Below are 5,278 nucleotides of genomic sequence, written 5' to 3'. Positions count from 1 at the left end.
TTTCTTCATTTCTGATTGCAATGTCCTTAAGAGATTTGTTATTTAGAGTTTTGCTAAGTTTTCCTGGTAAGCATAATGAATGGTAAGGATTTTATATTTACAGATACCTAGTACATAGTAATTGCAGTAAGGTGTAAGTACTTAGTAATGAGTTCACATTGTAAGATTTTCTTTTGGTTCGAACCTTCTTAGTTGTGTGCCATGGCATTTCAAAGGAGCTCCATGTAATATAGTTAAGACTTGTCGTAAATAGGTATTCATTTTAAAAAGTATTCCTTAGCTAAGGTAATGTCTTTATATTTCCTTCTTAGACATAGACTAGAAAAAAATACAAAAAATAGAAAAAAAAAAAAGGTAAACAAAAAAAGACAGAAATATATAACAAAAGCACAAAAACTCTGGATACAAAACATAGAGTGCTAAATAACAGAATAGTAATAAAAAAAGAAGAACAACAAAAATAAAATATTAAAAACAAATATGACACATTGAAAAATCATAAGGATTACTAACACAGAATAGCTATTAACAGAAAAAACAGAAGAATTATTAGCAAAAAAAATGAAAATAAGGATTATCAAGACTACTAGATTAACACAAAAAATTATACAAAGAAAAAGTTGAGAAAATTAAAAAGAATTAAAAATTAATTAATGAAGAATTAATAGAAAAGGTTAAAAAATATAATAAAAATAAAAAATTAAAATTAAAACGTAAAATAGATTAAATAAAACAAACATGCAAAATAAAAAATAATTACAATAAAAAATATAAGATAAAAAATAAAATATTAGACACTAGATAAAAAGAAAAAATAGAAATTACAAAAATAAAATAAATTGAAAATGAAAAAAATTATTAGAATAACAAATTAAAATACAGATAAAAAATTACAATAAGAAAATAAAAATTATAATAAAGAAGGTAAAAAAGAAATAAATTAAAAATGACAAAAAGTAAGTTAAAAATGAAAATAAGAAAAATGTAAAGAACAAAGAAAATTAAAATACAAAATAACAAAAATTAATTGAATAAAATATATATAAAAATTAGATTAAAATTAACAAACAAAAAATTTAACAAAAAATAATTTAAAAGTGCATAAAAAATACAATAAAATGCAATGAAGAAAAAACATTAAAACAATATAAAAATAATTTGAAAACAAAAATTGAAATTAATTAAAGATTAAATAACTAGATTAAAAGTAAAAATATTAAACATATCAAAATAATAAATTCACAATAGAAAACAGTAACTAAAAATGAAATAAAATAACAAAATGGAACAAAAAATAAATAATAGAAGAGATACTGGATGGCCACAATCAGGTCACCTCGAGCCTTCTTTTCTGCTAACTGCAATCATCGCAATAAACAGCGGTGGAAGAATCAAGACCATGAGGACACAGCATTTCCCATGCAGTCGAACATCGATCACAACAACTGCTATGATCATCTGGGATCAAACAGCATCACTCAGAAGAATGTACCACAGCATCATGTGAATTAGGACTGAATATTGTGGTTGCTTGATAACTTTGTATTCTCTCTTGTTCACTAAGTGTGCCTCTGAATGTAGACATCCTAGAGGATACAGTTTCATCTTTACATTTTGCTTAGTAGAGATTAACACAAAAAAAAAAAAAAAAAAGGGGGGAAAAGAGAGAATACCCCATAGCAAAAATTTAGCTCATGGCAACCCTAGAAATGCTGTAACCCTAGAAACATCAACCCTAGAAATGCTGTAACCCTAGAAATATTAACCCTAGAAAATGTTGTAACCCTAGAAATATCAACTTTGCAATGTGCTGTAACCCTCTCACTGCAAGACAGCACGAACACGGCACAACTGTCATGAAAATGACAATCAGCAAACCTGCTTAGCACTGACCAGAATGACAGTCACGATAATCCAAGATGTCAACAGAAAGCATCTAACTTATAACTGAGTGTCGTGACTGCTTTCCTGTTGTGTGAACATTAAGAGATCAGAATTACTAGGATGAGCAAAAACACATTATTCAGTGTAATTTTATATTGGGCAATGCAATGAAGCTCTTTTTGCTCTTGCTGCTTGCCTGCAAGTTTTCTGTCTGTGAAGCTAGAGCCTGGCCAGATCTACCTTTACAGATGAAAGAAATCTTGCTACCATTAAACAATTCATGATTTTTGACCATCCTAGAGAAAATAAAGATGCAACATAATCCTAAAGCAGATCGCAAAAGACAGTGCTAAGGATTGCATTTGTGCCTCGATCTCTGTGTGCAATGCATTCAGGCATAATCAAGTCTTCTCTGTCAATAAGAGGAGTGAAATGTAAAGATCGGAACTGTTAAGATCTAAGTCCTTCATTACAATGTTTGTTATCTTTGACCATGTATTATGCCAGCTCTGTAGAGCATTGTAACTAGTTCAACTTAAGCTTTGTGCCTTGTATAGATAACATGGCCCAACATGACAGGCAATAATGAATTTTGGTTGAGCCTTCAGACTGTGGGTGAACCTTTTCAGACGTGTCTGATAGGGATACCCAGATTTGATGTAAATATGTTTGTTAATTATAGTAGTAATAATTGTAGTAATGAGAGTGAAGTGGCAAATTGTAGTGCATTATTGATTAAGGGACTGACTCAGTGGTTACCGTATGATCCTTAGAGAACTGCGATTATTGGGCTCTCAGCAGGTTGGCAATGCATCGAGAAACTGGACTCGAATGTGTATTGTGGTTGGAGGTGTGTTTAAAGGACAGCAAGGTTTTGAGCAAGTGTTAGAAGGTTGGGGGAAAGTGCCAGTTGGGATACAAAGCAGCTCTCAGGGATGGACTGACGTGCATCCCAAAAGACCATATAACGTGTATGGTGACTACTGTGGATGGAATGACAAAGCAACCATAAAAGATCTTATCATGCCAAAACTGTGGGGTGCATATGGAGCTCAAGATCTCAGTGCAGGGACTTCAACAATTAAGAACAAAAATATACCCCTTTTATGGAATAATCATATAGCAAAAGCATTGCTGCCAGGTATATTTTTGATTTGTGGAGATCGTGCCTGGCAGGTAATTCCAGCTAACCCAGTGGGGGGGGTCCCTGTTATTTCGGGTCTTTATCCATAATAGCACCTTCTCAGACTCAGCGGTTAAAACTTTTAAAGCAAATAAAACAACGGAAAAAATGCACAATTGAACAATTACTATCAAATTGTAATGACCAAGTGGAATTATGGGGGTATGCAATGAGAGCCTTTGTAAGTGTAATTGTGCCAGGTGCTGCTGCAGGAAAAGCCTTGAGTGCAGTAGAAAAATTAGCGTGTTGGTCAGTAAAAAATGCAAATGTTACCACTCAGGTGTTAGAAGGGTTATTGTTAGATCAAAAATCATTGAAGCACGCATTACTGCAAAATCGTGCTGAAATTGATTTTTTGTTGTTGGCTCAAGGGCATGGATGCGAAGATTTTGAAGGAATGTGTTGTTTTAACTTGTCAGATCACAGAGTGTCGATGCATGCTGAGATTAGGTGGCTAAAGAATCATACGCGTGCTGTTACAATTGTAAAAAGTCCCTTAGATGATTGGTTAAGATCAATGCTTGGGAATGTGCCACAGTGGGTTATACAATTGATAAAAGAAGCTTTAAGGTTTTTAGGTATTATTGTACTAATTTTGATTATTGTTAAACTTGTTTATAATTGTATTATGTAAAGTGTTCAAAGGATAACCTCCAAGGCCTTACTTGCACAAAAGAAAAAAGGGGGAATTTGTTGGGGATCGTTTTGAGCAAGAGGGCATATGGGTCCCAGGAACACCTGTGCAATTCAGGCCTTGAAGAATTCTCTGTTGATAATATAGCGGTGGAGTAGGAGATGTGGGAAAGTGCTGATTGCTTGGTATGCTGAAGTCCAGCTGCCCCTGAGAAGGGAGGCAAGCAAGATAAGGAGGAGGCGAGATCTGGGAAAAAGAGCAATTAGACTGAGTAGGAAAAATTCCATAGAGTTGTGAAAACAATGATGTAACCTTTTAGAGAGAAACCAATAGTATGTGTTAAATTAGAAAAGAATTAACTATGCATAAGATAAGACTATAAATAATGAAGTGTGGAGCAATAAAGTTGGATGGGGGGCTGGGGGCGTCCCAGGGTGGTTTGAGGGGGGCTGGGGGCGTCCCGGGGTGGAAGGACCTGGAATGAACTAAAAGGGTCTGGAGGTGTCCTGGGGTAGTTTGAGGGGGTCCCTGAAGGGACCTGAGATGAACTGAAGGGGTCTGGGAGTGTCCTGGGGTGGTTTGTAGGGGGACTGGGGATGTCCTTGGGGGACCTGGGATGAACTAAAAGGGTCTGGGCGTGTCCTGGGGTGGTTTGAGTGAGGCTGGGGGTGTCCTAGATGGGCCTGGGATGAACTAAAGGGGTCTGGGCGTGTTCTGAGGTGGTTTGAGGGGAGCTGGGGGTGTTCTAGGGGGCCCTGAGATGAACTAAAAAATAAAAATGTCTGGTGGTGTCCCGGGGTGGTTTGTGGAGTCTGGGGATGTCCTAGAGGGTCCTGGGATAAACTAAAAGGGTCTGGGGTGTCCCAGGGCAGCCTGGGGAGTCAGGGGGTGTCGCGGCGGGCCTGGCGTTGGTGATGTGGGGCTCGGTACCACCCCTGCCCCGGAGCCGCCCCGGGGCTCGGTCACGGCTGCCTCCGCTGCTTCCCTGCAGCCACCTCCTCACCCTCGTCGGCTCCACTCCGGGCCCTAGCCCGGCACCATTCCCAGTCCTTACCCCGACCCCCATCGCGATCCCGGACCTGCGCCTGGACTCTCTGTCGCTCCCCGTCCTGGCTTCGCTCCCAGCCGCTCTTCATTCTGCTCCCGGTCCTTGTCCCGGTGTCGATGCCGGCGCTGGGCCTGGGCCCGCTCCGGGCTTCTCCTTGCCCTGGTTCCGCTCCCGGTCCTGCTGTGGGTCTCGCTCCCTCTGCCAGCCCTGGGCCTGCACCACTCCCGGCGCTGTCTTCGTGAACTCTCTCGAACGCTGCGCGCCGCCCCCTCCCACCTCCCCTTTCCTCCTTTCACGTAACGCGGAGGAAGGACGAATAGGAAGGACCAGCCACTGGGACATGGCTCCAGCGGCAGGAAAGCGACGGCGACTTGGAGGGGGACAAAAAGAATGGCCCCGTAGCCTAGCTCCCGCTCCACTCCCCGGCTCCCTCAGCCCCTCCCACCCCGCTGCGGCTCCTGTCGTCGCTCCCCGCGGGGTCCTCCCGCAGCTCCGCCGCCGCTCCCCGTGGGGCAGCAACGATGGCGGC

Source organism: Melanerpes formicivorus, unplaced genomic scaffold, assembly GCF_026170545.1.
Source record: "Melanerpes formicivorus ecotype bairdi unplaced genomic scaffold, bMelFor1.0.p_v2 SCAF_91, whole genome shotgun sequence".
Lineage (NCBI taxonomy): Eukaryota > Metazoa > Chordata > Aves > Piciformes > Picidae > Melanerpes > Melanerpes formicivorus.
The sequence above is the reverse complement of the archived record's forward strand: the minus strand, read 5'-3'. Positions refer to the sequence as shown.